Source organism: Mirounga leonina, unplaced genomic scaffold (assembly GCF_011800145.1).
Source record: "Mirounga leonina isolate KUSES-001 unplaced genomic scaffold, KU_Mleo_1.0 Mir_115, whole genome shotgun sequence".
In the NCBI taxonomy this organism is placed as follows: domain Eukaryota; kingdom Metazoa; phylum Chordata; class Mammalia; order Carnivora; family Phocidae; genus Mirounga; species Mirounga leonina.
Genome location: NW_023270268.1, coordinates 4,364,349 through 4,382,479, shown reverse-complemented (window position 1 = coordinate 4,382,479; position 18,131 = coordinate 4,364,349). Strand labels below are relative to the sequence as shown.

At 38.0% G+C, this 18,131-nt stretch overlaps 1 pseudogene; it reads right to left on the bottom strand.

Moving 5' to 3' along the window:
- Nucleotides 1–1,123: 1,123 nt before the first annotated feature.
- On the bottom strand, nt 1,124–2,404 carry LOC117999642 (annotated as a pseudogene).
- Between the last annotated feature and the right edge of the window lie 15,727 nt (nt 2,405–18,131).

Here is an 18,131-nt window from a genome sequence, read left to right as displayed (position 1 = left end):
TCAGCGCTGTCCTAGAATATAAGGAAAGGAAACCTTTTCATATTTATTAGGACATGTTTTATGACCCAGAATATTGTCTGTCTCAGTCAATCTTCCATGTGCGCTTGGAATGAATGTGTATTTTGCCATTGTTGGAGGCAGTGTTTTATAAATGCCAAGAAGGTCGAGTGCCTTGGTACTGTTGTTCAGGTTTTCCATATCCTTACTGATTTTTCTGTCCACTTGTTCTATCAATTATTAAGAGTGGAGAATTGAAATACTGTAATTGTGGATTTATTTCTTATACAGTTCCATCAGTTTTAAATTCATGTATTATAAAGCTGTTTTTAGGCACAGATGTGTTTGGAATTTTTACATCCTCTTGATGAATTGATTCCTTCATTATTATGAAGTAACATTATTTTTCCCTTGTTGTCTTCTTTTTTTGTGTTTTAAGTTCAAATCTATTTGGTATGAACTTAATATAGCCATTTCAGGTTTCTAAATCTAGTGATAGATGGTATACCTTTTTTTCTTTCATTTTTAACCTATTTGTGTCTTTATATTTAAAATACATGTGTTTCTTATAATCCATATAATTACTTCTTGCTTTTTCACTCAATCTTAAAATCTCTAGCTATTGGATGGAGTACTTAGACCATTTACATTCAGTGTGGCTATTGACATGGTTGTGTTTAAGTCTGTCATCTTCCTATTTTTTTTCTGTTTATCTTGTCTCTCTCTTCTCTACATCTTCTGCCTATTAATTTCTGTATTAATTGAATATTTCATGATATAATTTTATCTTTTATGGACGTATTGCCGAAAACTCTTTTTTAAAAATTTAAGTGCTTGCTTTAGTGTGTATAGTACACATTTTTAATTTATCATAGTCTATCTACAAGTGATATCACATCCCTTTATGTAGAGGCTAAGAAATTTATAATATATTTCCTTTTCTTGATTTCCACTTTTAATTTTACACTTTTTTTTTTTTTTTCACCTTCCAAAGAAACGCCTTTATTTATTTACAGGGCTTAGGAAAGGGGGAAAAAAGCTCTAAAAAACGGAAATTTCAAAATGGGCCCAGGTGCAGTGAGTATCTGACAGGGTCCGGGTTGCAGTCTTTTGCGCCTACTGGTGCTCACTTCCAGGTTGTGAGGACGGTTCTCCCCGAGTCTCGCGATCGGCCCCCTTTGGGCCCCAGTGACTGGCCCTGTCGACTTCTCAGCTCTCGGTCAGCCCCATCACCCTGCACCAGCTCTTAATCATAGAGAATTTTGCAATTGCTGAGGAGTTCCTTCGGGGGTGACTTGTTCCATTTACAGTCTGGAATCTCGCCGTTAGGGACCGCAATATTGAGGGTGTCGTTGATCAGGTTATACTTAAGGATTCGGTCGTTGGCGGTGCTGGAGGTGAGAGACGGGGGCTCATTCACCTCAATCAGCCAGGGCTTCAGCTTGTCGTCGATGATGATTTCGTACCCATGGCACTGGAAGCAGTGTTTGTCGTTATTCATCACGGGCGCCACGGCCTCAGTGACTGCACGATGATACAGTGGATCTCATCGAACAGTTTGCCGGTCACCTCCTTGCCTCAGGTGCTCTCCAGGTGGAGCCGCAGGTTGCTCACGGTCCACTTGCCCCAGTGGGTGTGGTTGTAGTCTTCCCCATGTTTCTGAATGGCGACGTTGGTAAGGTGAACGAGCATGTTGTCCAGCTCACTGGTGCTCGGGGTGTACTTCACTGTGCAGAAGCGGCAAAATCCGAGCTTATACATGTAAAAGTGCAGCGGGTGGTACGTAGAGACCAGAACATACAAGTGCAGGTCAAACTTCCTCCCGCCAATGACCAGCAGGTTGTTAATGTAGAGAGAGATCACATAGGCTTCCTTAGTAGATTGAGTCACAAACGAAGAAGTCTTGCTGTCCCAGGACCACGTTTTGATCTGCGAGAGCTTGTTGATCAGAAAGATGCCCTTCCCCCGGGCTTTGCCACAAGGTTTCATGATCCTGGTGCTGGGGGAGATTTTCCTGAACTCCTCCACGAACAGGTTGTAGTCGCCGGGCAGCATGTAGGTGACCGGAACAAAGTCCAGATAGAGGTATTTCCCATTTTCGTCTTTTTCCGCTGGAGGACTCCCTTCCTTCTCCAGCCCCTTCCTGTATCTTTTAATATTCTTCACCATCAGGTCCTTCGGGGTCAGCTCATAGTGGTTCGGAAAATGGTTGACTATTTTTGATTGTCTGAGAGCCAATAGCCCGTCTCGACCCTAAAAACGTTTCGGAAGGTTTGCACACTCATCCAGTAAAAGTTCCAGTCTTCATTTGCTGTCACTTGGATCCATCCTCTCTTTTCAAAGTTATTTATCAGCACTGACTTCTCGATATCAGTGACCCATTTCACTTTTCCTGCCATAATCCATAGGTACTTCTGGAGCCAACAGGCACAGACAATTTCGCTTCAGCTTCAGGGACTCCGGCTTGCAGTTCGTACCTGATGTCAGATTGCTCTCCTGTTACTTCCTCCTGTGGGCTCAGAGCGCTGAGCAGCGCCTAGCAGCACCGAGCAGGGTGGCCCCGCGCCTCGCCTCGCCCCGGCCCCGCCTCCAGCCCCACTCGGGTGCCTGCAGGAGAACACCACCTGCAGCCCCGTGGACCGGCCCGCCCTCCGCCGTGCTGTACTTCTTCTTAATTTTACACTTTTATCAAGTATTTAAATATGTAGGTAACTAGAAGCTAGCTCCATAGATAAAAGCATACATAGATGCTTTTGTAGCATTATTTAAGAGTGAAAAGTAAGACAATTTCATTTTTAACACTTTAGCAGTGTGTAACTATGTACAGAGCTGTTAATCATGAGATATAACAATATAAATTGACATGTGAAAATAAACACACAGACACAAAATATGAACAGATAAAAGTATATTAAACATTAATGTGTATATGATTCTTTTTTGTGGTTTTGTAAAAAAAAAATTAGAGACACACTAAAACATACGATTATAGCCACGTGAATTTCATATGTGAAACAAGTGCATAAATGCCTAGACAGATAAATTATAAAAGAATAAAATATGATGCAAAAATTTAATTAAAGACAAATAAATGCCTTATGGAAAATGTATAAAAATGACTAAAAAGAAAGCATAAAGAATAAAGTATGTTTTTTTCTTCTTTTAATAGCAAACTATGTGCAGACCAACTCTCTCACTAAGTACAACTACTAACCCTATTACTATTTAACGTTATTCTGGATTTCATCTTTTTCAATAAAATGAACAAACTGGATATGGTAGGCTAAACTGTCTCTCCTACAAAGGAAAAAAAAAATCCATGTCCTATACATTCTGTAAATGTAAAACCTGTAGATGCTACCTTATTTGGAAAAGCAGGTTTGCAGACGTGATTAAGAATCTTAAAATGAAGAGATCATTCTGGATTGTCTGAGTGAGTTCTAAACCTAATGGCAGCGTCCTAATAAGAGAAAGGCACAAGGAGATTACACAGACAGAAGAGGAGAAGGCAATGTGTGAAGAAAGAGGCACAGGTTGGAGTGATGGAGCCACAAAGCAGCCACCAGAAGCTTTAAGAAGTCAGGAACAGATTCTTCCCCTAGAGCCTGTGAACCAGGCTGACACCTTGATTTCAGCCCATTGATACTAGACCTCTGGCCTCCAGAGAGAATAAATTGTTTTTTTTATGTCACCATGTTTGTGGTAATTTGTTATAGTAGTCATAGGAAACTAATGCTCTAGAAAATAGGTATAAGTACTGGAAACAAGAAGACTGAAATGAAAATTATTTGCAAATGATCTTTATATAGATATCCTCCCAATGCAATTAATAAAACAGTTCACTAAGATAGTTCATTTACAAATGAAAAGACAAAATTAAGTAGCTTCTCTACATAGAAGTGATTACTCATTAACAAATATTATAAAAAAGAAACATAAAGATTTAATGACAATAGCATTAAAAATAAATCAACTACAACAACTAAAATAATACCTTAAGATCAAACTTAATACATACTGAAGATTTATATGATTAAAATTATTAAAAAAATTTTAGGCAAATTAAAAAGATTTTGATTGACAGTATTCTCTAAGTCAGTCTATATGTATGTGAAATTCTAGCTATTACCTCAGCTGGATTCGTTTGATTGAAAAAAGAAGATTCTAAATTTTTATCTAGAAGAAAAATGTTTAATATTTACCACAGCAATATCATAAGTGAAATATGTTAACAAAATAAATTTTCATATGACTATAAAATAAGATATCCTTTCAATTTCAAATCTTTATATCACCATTGCACTGAGACAAAAAACCAATGGAAGAAACTAAGAAGTCTAAAGATAATGTTTTAATCATCTCCTATTCACTCCATTGGTGATGAAGGAATTTCTACCCTGGGGTTGTGGGGCAGTTGAACACAGGATACTTAGCACTGGACAAATAAGCAGTTTATTAGTTACATATGCTCACATATTTCTTCAGGAGGGAAAAACACTGCACCAAGCAGGGTCACATGGGGGTTGCACTCAGGAAAAGAGTGAACAGCCAAAAGCTGTAGGAGGTAGACTGTATAGTATTCAGTGGGTGTGGTACTCCCTAGTTTATGCAGGAGGATGTGATTGGCATATTTGAATAATTCCATGGCTGTTTCATGAAACACATTACTCAGCTATAAGCAGGAACTCTGCTTGGCACCCTTGATAAGGTAGGGTCGATAAGGAGGGCTGTTGGGCATGGGGACTCAGGGAGCCCAGTAGGGAAGGGATCTTGTGGTTAGGGTACATGAGGCTCTCCTGCTTTTACTAGATATCAAGAAAGCATGTAATATTGTGTTTTGATTTCAGACCTTTCACCACACAGCTGCGAGAATTTAGTGCAAAGGTTAACAAACTTTTTCTTTAAAGGTCCAGAGAGTAAAGATTTTAGGCTTTTTGGACAATATGGTCTGGGTCACAACTACTCAATTCTGTTATAGCATAAAAGCAGCCATAGACAATGTGTAAACAAATAAGCATGGCTGTTTTCAATAAACCTTTATTTATATATTAAAAAAACAGTCAGGAGGCTGGATTTGGCTTGCAGAACACAGTTTATGACCCCTGATTCAGTGGATGATAAAAGTGTTATTGGAAATTATTAGGGAAATTGATTATGTAATAAATTTTGTCTGGACAGCTTTTTTAAATAAAATCTTAAATATATGTTAAATGTTATGCTAAAGTAAATTATAGTCTGATTAAATATTTAAATGTAAATAAATAAAGTACAAAGTGTGTATATATAAACTCATAAAAGGGTATGTAATCTCAGAATGTGGAAAGCTCTTTAAGTACAGAACTGCTATTATTCAGATTATGCCAGGCTGTGATTTGGTGGGAGGAAAAAAATCCCTAAAATCCTTCTGGTTTTCTCTAACAAACATTTATTTATTTATTTATTTATTTATTTATTTATTTATTTATGCTTTTGCTACATGTCTAATGTGGGTGGGGGGGGACTTGCTTTCACTTGGTCAAAAGTGGGGGCTCTGTAGTCTTGTTGTGCTGCTCTCTCAACACAGTCACTGTAATTGGGGACAGTTGAAGGATGTCACACCAGTTCTGAAATGGCATAGATACGACACAGAGTTCTGCTCACAGTCCTTGTCCAGAACTAGACATGTGGCCTAAAGGGAGTCTACAAAGGGGACTGGGAAATTGTTGGAACATAGATACCTGGGAAAGAAGTATATCTGAAGTCTAATTTATTCATGTTCATGCCTGGGTATGAAGGATGTCTATTCTGGGTCCTGTGCCTTCAAGAGCCCAGGATTTCATGAGAACACACACAGACACACACACACACACAGACACACACACACACACTGAAGAATATAATGGGCCCCGATGTCACAGGAAATGAAGGACTTTGTAGTTTAGAGCACGACTCATAACTCTTAACCTCCACTCTCATGACTAACACAATTTCAGGTCACAGGTGTCAGGGGGAAAACTCTACTCCAGGACTTCTGCCCTTGGACCTAGAGACAGGAGGCAACTGTGCTCAACTACCATGAAAATGTTTTGCATTGCTAAGTGTGAAGATGGGTGCTGCTTCAGAATGCAGGTGGAATCTGAGCAGTGGAAGCACTTAGGTAAGAAAGAAGACAAATTAATTAACATGTCAAATCTTTCTTCTGGGTGTGAATTTAATGTTGTGTATATATGCTATATATATTTATATATATATATTAGTGTATGTGTGTATATATATATACATATATATATATATATATAATATTAGTAATATGTTCCCAGTATTGCCAAGTGTCTGCTTTGTTGCTACTTGAGGTTTTCAACTAACCCCTCCCAAAGTATCTACTTACGTGTCATTGCACTATTTGTCTATTTGCAACAATTATACCTAGTGGCTCTGGAACATGTTGCAATATTAAGCAAATTCTGTTATTCTTAAATTTATATACACATTAAGATTATCAGATAAAATATAGGACAGCCAGTCACATTAGAATTTTAAATTTAAAAAGTGAGTAACTTATTTAGAATAAGTACATCTTATATAGTATTTGGGACATACTTGTACTAAAAACTATTGCTGTTTATCTGAAATTCAAATTTAATAGAGTGTCTTATATTTTTATTTGATAAAATTGGCAAAATGCCTGAAGGACAATATTGATTGTTTACGTTGGCAACTAGATGGATATTTAAGGCTAGAATTGCAAATAGTGTTATGTCTAAAAACATACTGAGTATGATTTACAAAAATTTCAAAATATAAATGCAAATAAATTTCATTAAATTTTTGTTCAAATTTGTGATTTTATTTTTTATTTTTAATAGGAAATGATGAATACTTCAGAAGAAAAATAGCATTCCTGAAAATATATACTGTTTTTGATTGTTTACACTTGTTCCATATTCAAATTGTCTGCACTTTGAATATATATCAACTTTATATTTTAATCTTTTATATCACTGTTGTCACTTGAACACAAATTAGGGAACAAACTTTGCATAACAACATAATTATTGATTTTACCAGAAGGGAAGGCAAGAAAAGCAAATTTTATAGAATAAATATACGTTGATTTTTATAGTATATATATATCTCTTCATATTATTAGTCATTCAAACACTGTTGAGCCATCAGTAGAACACCTAGACATGAACAATAATTATTAAATTCAGCTGTCTTTGATATTTTTTACTTTCAGTCATATAAATATATAAAGGCCATAACTTTCCACACAAATGGTCATCATATATCCCTTTATTACCTGTTTCCCACACATAAAAAAACACTTACTCTTTTGTCTTGGGAGACAATCTCAAATACCAACTAACCAACATATTTATTTCCAAATCTAGGGTCTCTCAGTGATATGTCGTAATTACTATATCAGGTCCAGAAGAAGCTCCATACAGCTGAATTTAAAGTTACTTGCTGCCCCTTCCTCCAACCCACCCCAATATGCAGAGTTTGGACAAGGAGAGGATAACTACAATAAACATCCCCATTTGGAAAGTAGAAAAACGAGAGATACCAGCCACAGGTTTGTAACAATTTTGAAATCCTTCTGGGTAAACATTCTTAAAGACCTTCTACTCTCTGGGTACAGAGAATTCTTTAAGTCTTGATTCTGCTCTTGGGGAGAAGCAACCTTGTCTTTGCTCTTTAAGTCTCCAGGTGATGCCCTCTGGGTTTTGTTTTAGTTTTTGTTTTTGTTTTTATTATCTTCTTTGACCCTTCTGGAAGGTCATGCAGCTTTCTTGTGCCTTCCTGCCTGCAAAAATTTGAGAGTCAAAGGGTCATTTTAAGTCTCAAGCTCTTGGTGGTTTCTTTGGTAGTAACTATATTTCAAAACTTAGTAGGCTTCTTATATTTTGATTTCAGTAAATTCCACATGCTAACAACTATATTCACAGTTCTCCTCTTCTCCTCCTCCTCCTTCTTCTTCCTCCTCTTCCTCATCCTCCTTCTTGTCATCCTCGTCTTCTTCTTCTCCTTCTCCTCCTCCCTTGTCCTTCTCCCCCTTCTCCTCTCTCTCTCCTGCTTCCAACAGGCTATTTAGGTATGAATGCCATACCCTTTGTCCAACCTTTGCCCTGAAGTACTTTAATCTGCTGAGAAATTTTAACAATAGGTATACAGGCTGCACTCTTGTTTTGATTTTTGTTTACATCATTTTAATTGAATGCCAACTTTACTGGGTATTTTTCCATTCAAAACCTCTTAACTTGACTCTAGAAGCAGTCTGCTTCTTCAACATTTCATTTCTACTCATTACCTGCTGATTGCCAAGCCATAGCCTCTTCAGCTAGGTTTTGGTTAAAGTCGTTTCTCTCTTCTGGTAGAAATTTTTTATTAGTTATGGCAACACCACTCTGTGCTTTAGATTCCTGTATCCAAAAAGTGTTAGGTAATACGATTCAACCCCACCTCTTATCTGATGAAAAAAATAAAAACCCAGAGGTTTTATGTCACTTCACAAATTCACATTATTTACCGTGTTAATTGTAGAGGTCAGGATTGGAACCCACATCTCTCAATTTGTAGGCTAGTGTTCTTTCAATTTTATTATGAGGCTGCCTTGGAAACTGTCATTCTCCTTCCTGACTGTGTTAGTCAGGTGTGATAATTGTATTTGTTCTCCAATCAAGGTGTTATTTGGAATAATGGAGGCCAAAGTCTTCAAACTTCCATATATATGATGAAGTAGATATTCTTCATTGGTACACTGGTTTCTCTTCATGGGAGCCTTCCTCAGCTGCCCCAGGCAGTCGCTGCCACCACCATCCAAGTCCACAAAGCACTTCACAAAGTGCTTGTTCCCATTAACAATGCATCACCCTTTTACTTTTACTTTGGACTATAAGCTCCTTGAGGGAAAATCCTCTATCTTCTTACTTTTCATCGGCCCTCAAAATAGTGCTTGGGACATAGTAAGCACATACGCATATAGAAAAAGTGGAGGTAGCATAAACAATCTAAAATTTTGTGTGAAGCACCAGATTGGAGATGAAATGTTATAACTAGGAATTCTGGGTACCATATTTTAATTCTCTTCCCTCTCATCTTCTAGTGTTTCCAAAGGATTTTTTTCCCCAAAGGATCTAATGCTACATTGATACCTACTAAGAATCTGGCTAGTAATTTTTAGATAACTAATAAACCATTTATCATTTTACCTATTGTAAAGAATTCAAGATTAAATAATCTTTCTAATGTGCGTGTTCCCCTTAAAAAATATACAGGTAGGTAGGCAGATAGAGACAGAATTTTTTAGAGGGATTTATGGGTATTATGATTTTTAAGAGGAACTTATGGGATTATGGTAAGGCTAATTTTGATAAAAATAATAATAAATTACTGGATATAGAATGAGAAGCAATAGGAGCAAAACAAAATGATCTGTTAAATCTTAGATAAAACTTTTCACACTTTAAGAGATAGAATTTTCTAAATATCCTCATAAGTATATAAAAATATTATAAAAAACATTAAAAGGTTGAGATTAAAACATTTCATTAGCGGGCGCCTGGGTGGCTCAGTTGGTTAAGCGACTGCCTTCGGCTCGGGTCATGATCCTGGAGTCCTGGGATCGAGTCCCACGTCAGGCTCCCTGCTCAGTAGGGAGTCTGCTTCTGACCCTCCTCCCTCTCATGCTCTCTGTCTCTCATTCTCTCTCTCGCAAATAAATAACAAATTAAAAAAAAAAAAAACATTTCATTAGCCCCATGTTTCAATTTTGAGCAGTATTGCTAAACTCTATGCTAAGACAGAAGAAGAAATAGGCATTTTTGTACTTCTGCCCATCTGTACATCTCTCCAATTTTTGTTATTCAGCAAAAATAAAGAATTGGCTGCCAAATATGAATCACACAAATCAGTGGTCTTACCCAATATTAAGCTTTACTAAAATTTAAATATTCAAGAATTAAGATGTCCAAGCAATGCACAGAGAAGCCCAAGAGAACTTGCATGGTTCCTCAGCTTCTTTCTTCCTTTATGGGACAAAAGGTCTTTGGGCCAGAGTAATATTTAAGGCTTCTTATTGAAATTTGCCAGAGCTTTGCACAATGGAAAATGTTTTAGTCATAAAACATTTCCATTTGATATTCCAGTCATATAGCTTATATGATATTCTTTAGGAATCATGGTTTATAAATCCGTTTATACTAGTCTTGTCCATCATAAGCAAATCTAACCAGGATATTCTGGCAAGAGTATTCCATAGATAAGAACTCTTTCTTCTAGCAAATACCATTAGTCTATTTACCAACGGGTTTAATTACCAATATGTTTAAAAGAAGATTAGATAGAATTAACAGCTTTTTTCCTTCTCCAACATCCTCCCAATAATCATGGGTCTGCTGTTTTAACTTGTTTCTTCTCAATACATTTTTCATTTCCACAGTCAAAGTATAAATTATGTACATTCTGTCCTATAAATATAATTGGTCAATCTTATCCCATTTATCATAGTTTCTTTAAAGAGGACTGTTTATTTTGATTCATCTCTTGGTTGTCTGGATTTTGTCAAATAATTATTTCAAGAAATTCTCACAGATGCTTTTTACCTTGAGATTTCCCAAGTTTAACAGTGTTGGCCAATTGCCTTGAATAATAGCTTGACAGATAGAATATTAATTCAATGTTCCCCTCCAAACCTAGTAGACTGATCAACTTTCTTATCTTGACTAATAATGTTTTAAGCAGGGAGGGCAAATAGGTTTTAACTGAAGGGCAAACTGTAGTCAGTTGGTAGCAACTGACTCCAGTAGTATATTCCAAGGTAGCATCTGGACTCTGCAGGAAGGAAGACCTTGATCAATTAGCCAAGTCTGGCAAAGGCCAAGGAGCAAAGAGAGATGGCATAAATACCTTGTGATTGCCAGGCCAGCTGGAAGTATCACCTTTTCCAAGGCTGATGGCATTTCATTAGAATATTTTTTGAAAAGAAAAATCTATTTGGATATAGAGGAATCCATTTCTAATGATAGAATTCTGAAAATGCAAAGAGAGATTTTGTAATAGCTTCAAAAATATATAGAGCTAAAATGGGACAATTCAAAGGACAAACTGACAAATATAAAAGAAGAGAAAAATAGCAAAGATATCAGAGTTAAATGACACAATAAATATGATCAAATAGCTCTCTAGAGGAGCTCATACCTTTCAAAGAAAAAATATGCATTCTCACAAACATATGAAACATTACAAATACAGACTATGTTCTAGGCAAGAAGGAATTGCCTATCATTAAAAAACAAACAAACAAACAAACAAAAAAAACCCACAACATATTTTCTAACCCTGATGAAATGAAATTAGAAAGCAATAATACATTCATGGCTAATGCCCTCCAAAACATGTTGGGAATTTAAATTTCACACTTTCAAATGATAAACTGGTTAAAAATACAATAACAGAATAGAAACTATTTAAAATAAATGACTTTTTTTTTCCAAGCCAGTGTGAAGTAGCTAAAGCTGTTTTCAGAGGGTATTTCATAGCCCTATGTATAATAAATATGGATAGATAGAATAATTGAATAGTGATTATCTAAATACCCAACTGAAAAAGAAAAACAAGTACAGCTAAACTAAAATTTAAAATAATATAAAAGGATAATATTGACTTACTGTAATTGTATTATAACCAGAACAAATTTTTTCAGAATAGTTTATTCTTTGAAAATCAGATAACTCTAAGAAAATAAGAACAAATATACAAATAAACACTCTTAGGAAGTAAAAAGGTAACACTGCTACAAATATGAGGTTCCTTTTGTTTAATTCTAAAGTAAGCTACAAAAAACAATTTTTAGAAATTTAAAGAAATGAATATCTTAAAGAATAAGGAAAAGAAAACACAGAAAGTAATTGAAAAATCCCCCACCTCAAAAAGCAAGTAAATTGTCCATTAGTAGAAAAGAACTTTAGCCCAACAATCTCTATTCCTAAAGGAAACCCATAGTGTGACCAGGATGTTTAGCATTAGAACTTTAAAGGACTAACATATTTTTTATTATTACATTATATTCATATATTACTTATTTAATTTAAAGTGATAAAAAAGTAATTTAAAACAAGTAAGGAATAGACTCCTAATTATAGAGAACAAACTGATGGTTACCAGAGGGGAGGTGGGTGGGAGATGGTTGACAAAGTTGTTGGGGATTAAGGAATGCATTTGCTGCGATGAGCCCAGGAGGTGTATGGAATTGTTGAATCATTATATTGTATACCTGAAACTAATATTACATTGGAATATTGCACTAATATTAACTAACTGGAATTAAAAACTTAAAAAAAATATGAAAACGAGTAAGCAAATAAGCAAAATGAAGCCAGTCTCTAGTTTTTGCCTACTCTTTCTCAGTTTCATTCTCATATTAGTCCATGTCCTGCTCTTTTTCATTTAGACTCAGAAGTCACATTCCTTAAATCAAGACACAAGCCTATTCTCTACATCTCTTCTCAATGACTCTTTTTTCTTTTTCTCTGATGTCTTTGAATTCTTTTTTTTTAAGATGTTGTTTGTTTGTTTGTTTGTTTGTTTGTTTGTTTGTTTGTTTAGAGAGAGAGAATACAAGCAGGGGGAGGGACAGAGAGAGAGAGAATCCCAGGCTGACTCCCTGCTGAGTGAGAAGCCCCACTTGGGGCTCGATTTCACCACTCTGACATCGTCACTTAAGCCAAAATCAAGAGTCAGACACTTAACCGACAGAGCCAGCCAGTCATCCCTTGTCTGATGAATTTGATGTTCATTTTAAACAGGGTTCTTCTACATCAGAGCACATATGTGGAGGAAGTTCAGCAAGATATTGTTACTCACACAGTGTCTTTTGCCTGGCAAACACCCAGGGATGAACTTGGATGAGGGATGGTATCTTCTTGGGGTGGGGTGGAGATGTTAACTGAAATTCCACTCCCTGCATGACCCTATTCAGGGTCTTTCAGAACCTAATGGTTCTGAAGCATCAGAACCCTGATGTTAAGATGTGTGTACATTATCTGTTCTTCAATCCACTCAGCTTTAGCTTCACTAATGTTTTCTGAAATTACTTAATGTTCTCAGAACTGTGTTCCTGGCTGAATAGGCTGATCTTCACAGAAATCTCTCATTTAACCTCCATTGGATCTCCTTTTACAGATCCAAAACTGTCTCCACTTGGGTTTCCCAGGAAGCAGATTCTGAGCTAGAGTTCCATCTGCAGAATATTGGGATCCACTCCCGTGGAGGGGAGGGAAAGCACAGGGGATTGGAGAGAGAAGTCCAGTTGCCATGCAGTCCTGCTGACAGCCTCAGCCAACCTTCGTGCACACACACCCATGAGGAGCCCTAGAGCTGTGACGGCCTGTCAGAGCTACTTCTGCTGAGTGGAATGCCTATGCTCTTATACTCCCACAGCCAACAGTCATCAAGCATGGACTATCTCAGGAAGGGCCATGACTTTGTATGAGGTGATTCTTGACAACTGAAGCAATCCCTGAAGGGCTGACAAGACTGTCTGCTAGTAGTCCTCCCAGCAACTGGGGCAGCTGTCCATTTTTGAAGGGAATTCTGTACACCATGTCTACATGTGCACTATATATGCCCTACTGTATACATCTAAGGGACGATAGCAGACAATGCAACCCAAGTTTCTGCTTCCAGGATTGAAAGACTTTCTATTATATCCCAGCTGTCTCTATGGCCTTTTCCCTACAGAACACTCATCTGTGGGGGTGAGGATTGTTCCAAATGAGTCGGGTGAGAGGCAGCTTGGTGCAAGTGAAATTGAGAGAAGGGTTTAAATCTTGACTCTTCAATGGTTGGCTGTGTGACTTTGAGCATAGCAATCATAAGAGTGAACATTTGTTGGATCTTTATTATATACCAGTGACTGTTTTACATGTATTAATCTTTCTTATCCTTTGTTTCCTTGATTATAGGCAATAATAACTGCTGAACAGCTTTGCAATGTGAATTAAATGAGCTAACATATTATCTAAATCTCTGCATCAAATGGGCTTACCACAGGTGTCAGTTTATTCCTCCCTCTTCCCCATAATACATGAATGATCTAGATCCCCCTATATATGGATTGCTTTATCAGCCTTAACATACGATAACATTTATAATGATGGTTATTATACCTGCCTTTTACTGAGAGTTTACTATTTTCCAGTCAGTGTGCTGAGCCTTCCACATAGACTAATTGAGTCCTCATACCCTTATGTGACAGGGATTTGACCCCTTGAGTCTGTCTTGCCCTGAAAAGAAACCCAAAGAAGAACATTTCTCTCCCCAAACCACCACCACCATCGTTCATCATTCCCTCCCTTTGAACACACACACACACATACTTCAGCTTAATTCTCTTTTTTTAACTGCCTTCTTTCTGCTTCTCTTTGCCTCCATCTCCAGACATATTTAAATTTTTTTCTTTTGTTTTATATTCTGAATTATTTCATGCTCAAAAATTACAGTCTCGGAGAGAAAGAAAAGAATCCTCCCCTTTGCAAAGCTCAGCACGAGTGGGAATCCTGCCATTGAACAGTCTGTCCGTGTTCAATTTTAGCATCATATAATTTCCTGCATAATTGTTTAAATGTCCTCGTTCTCATCCCTGTCGCTCTCCCCACACTTTGCTATTTTTTAAAGAAAGCATCCAAGCTGCATGTCTGGTTCAACAGGGAATTTCACAGAGGACAAATGCCAGGCTGCATCATGTGCCTCGACTTACCGCAGCACCTAGGAGAACAGTCATGAGGCCAGAACAGAAGTCATCCAGCCGCTGCTGCCTTTGGTGACCTCTCTTCTCTGCCAGCCACTTCAAGGCCAGGCATGTGAAAATTCCTCATGTGTTTGTGTCATTCGATTCCCAAATATCACATAACCAAAAATATTAAAATAAAACTGCTCATAACATTTTCCTGAATGCCATCTGGGCCCCACTGGAAGCTGACACTATCTGTCAAACTCAAGATAACCACATTTTTCCCTCCTTTGTATGTGTTAATGTTTGTCATAATGGATTTCACTTTAATGCCCCAATTACATTTATGACATTCTTTCAACCGAGTGGCACTAATGACTTTCATTATTATTTATGCTCCTCCTTAATTATAAGACTCTCACCTCTCTCATTACACACACTCCTTCATAACCCCCTCACTTGCATACATGATCTCTGGTATGAGGCTAATGTGCCTTGGCTTCCAATTTCAGAAAACACAATGATTAATTACTCTTGTTAAATCACCCTACCCTAGGGTGATCAGATTGGCAAAATGAGAAGAAGGGCCAGATTGTTACTCCAGAAGGATTTCCCAGGACACCTGTCAAAAAGAAAAAAAAAAAAAAAGGAGGAGCCCCCCAACCCCCACATAAATAAATGCACAGCATCCATGCTTGTCTTAGCTCTAGATGAATCACAAGGAGATGCAAGTTTAAATTAAAATAAAATAACAAAGCTTTGGTACAAATGTCGTGCTTTGTAGACGATGGTAGTAAGACTCCGTGAAATCACTAGGAACTAAGCATTGTCATGCAGTATAGTGCTCCTTCCATCAATTAAAATAGTCTCCAGAACACCTGCTGTGGGAGATTACAAATATTGCACCAATTCTTTCAGCTCTTCCATCAAGGAAAGGAATTTCTTTTATGCCCTGTGCTTACGATTTGATTTAGCCCAAAGAATGTGGCAGAAGCAACATTTTATTTGCTAGCCTGGGTCTTATAGATTCCACTCTGCTTTCTTGGTCCCTCCACTATTTTCCTGGGAACAAACCCAGGCTCTCCAAATGGATAAAGGCCCATTGTTCCAGACAGCTCCAGTTGACTTACAAGCTAAATGCAGATGCATGAGCAAGCCCAGCCAAGAAAAGCCAAATTCATAACACACGATCCAGCTAAGTCCAGCCTAAATTGCCAATCCACAGAACTCTGACCTCAGGAAATTATTGTTGTTTCAAATGTTTTGGAGTAGTTCATACACAACGCAAGCTAACTGTCAAAAGAGAGGCATCTGGCCATCAGATCTATGATGAAGGTTGAGGAGAAGACTAATCGTTTTGTAGTAAGTACCGAAAAAAAAAAAAAAAAAGAACTCAACAGATCTGAGAAGGAGGTGGTGTTCTTATCTTCCTCACTTTGCAAAATGAAGGCTCAAAGGTGGCACATCATCAGACTGATGAAATAATTTGCATGAGATCTCAGATGAGAAAGCAAGATTCAAACCTAGGACTCTTTGGCTCCAAAGATGATCCATGTCCAAGCACCATACTTGCTGGTACACAGATCCAGACCACCTCATCTTAGGAAGCAACATTTCCTGTGTTCCCTGTGCTTTTCCTTTCCCTACTGCTCTAGCCATGGCTGGCAAGAAGAGGTAGCTGGGGGCAGGGAAGGCGGAGTGGGGCGGGTGGTGGTGGTGGTGGGCACAGCTTCCTGGTTCTGTCCTCATCCTCATCGGGAGGCAGACTTGGCCCCTTCACATCTCTTTTATAAGTTGATGGACTTGAGAAGAGTTAGGGACAGCTACTTAAACCACAGCAATTGGCACATCTAGGCGGAGCTGTAAATTTTATCAAATGCTGAATTTCAGTGAATAAAATGCATTTGCTCAGAGGTATGAGTTATGGTTAAAGACTGTCTGCTTAAAGGACTGAGCATTTTTTAGGATAACCCCCAGAATCACTGTTACTAGTATGTTGGCCATTTGCTCTTTCTTTGTACAAAATTTTCCATCTAAAATCACGGTGCCTTAAGAATCAAGTTGGTCTCACTGAGACCCTTGCTGAGAAACTAAAAAAGATTGAAACCCTTATTTTTAAACTAGTGTATGTCTACATTTGATTTAAAATAAAAATAAGTTGAAAAAATAATAGTTTATTTACAATGTCACAAAGTAATCTATATCCTATTTTGAAATGAATTTCCTCCTTACCGCATTTTGTTTTTATTTATTCTTACCTATTTCAAATTTCATGTATCTATAATTCTGAGGGAAACTTTATTTTGTATACTATTTAATAATTTATTCAAAAATATTTACTCACTTAAAAACAACAACTGTACTTACTTTTCTGGTATTTTACTCAATACTCAAGGCTTAGACCCTGAACCCACCTATGAATAAGCCCCCCCTTAGCCCTAATCAGCCTCTGTAAAAATATAAACTGATTCTGAGATCCCTTTGAAAATCTATAAAACTCATTCTTTTCTTTTCTTTTTTTTTTTTTAAAGATTTTATTTATTTATTTGAGACAGAGAGAGCACATGAGAGGGGGGAGGGTCAGAGGGAGAAGCAGGCTCCCCGCCGAGCAGGGAGCCCGATGCGGGACTCGATCCAGGGACTCCAGGATCATGACCTGAGCCGAAGGCAGTCGCTTAACCAACTGAGCCACCCAGGCGCCCAAAACTCATTATTTTCTTAAAAAAGGCATCTGTAGAAGGGAGGAGCAAGATGGCGGAGGAGTAGGAGACCTAAATATCATCTGGACCCAGGAATTCAGCTAGATAGGTATCAAACCATTCAGAACACCTACAAACTCAACAGGAGAGCAAAGAAAAAAATAGCAGCAATTCTCTGAACAGAAAAGCGACAACTTTCTGGAAGGTTAGGACATGCGGAGAAGTGAATCCGAGGTGATATTCGGGAAGATAGACGGCAGGGGGAGGGAGCCTCCATTAGCCAGTACAGGCAAGTGATAGGGCAGTGGAGCACAATATCAGAACTTTCAGAAGTCGGCTCCGTTGAGGGACGATGCTCCAGTGGCTAAGCAGGGGGTGGAACCCTCGCTGGGACAATGTAGTCGCAGGACTCTTGGGGTCACAGAAAGACTGGGGGTGCCTGAGTATGGCAGAGCTCCCAGGTATCAGAGCAGGGAAGCTGGCTACAAAGACAGAGCCAAGGAGTGGGCTCGCAGCTCAGGGTTGCCATAAACTGTGATCTGTGGCACAGTTGGGCCACTGCTCTTCCAGCAGGGACGCAACAAGTGGCAGATCCAGGGAGACTCCCCTTCCTCCCCCAGGAGGAGTGGTGTGGAAGTGCACCGCAGGGATCTGCTGGGTTTGGAGACTCCACATGGGGTCATGTGCCAGAGATAGAAACGATCATTCACAGGCCAGGTGAG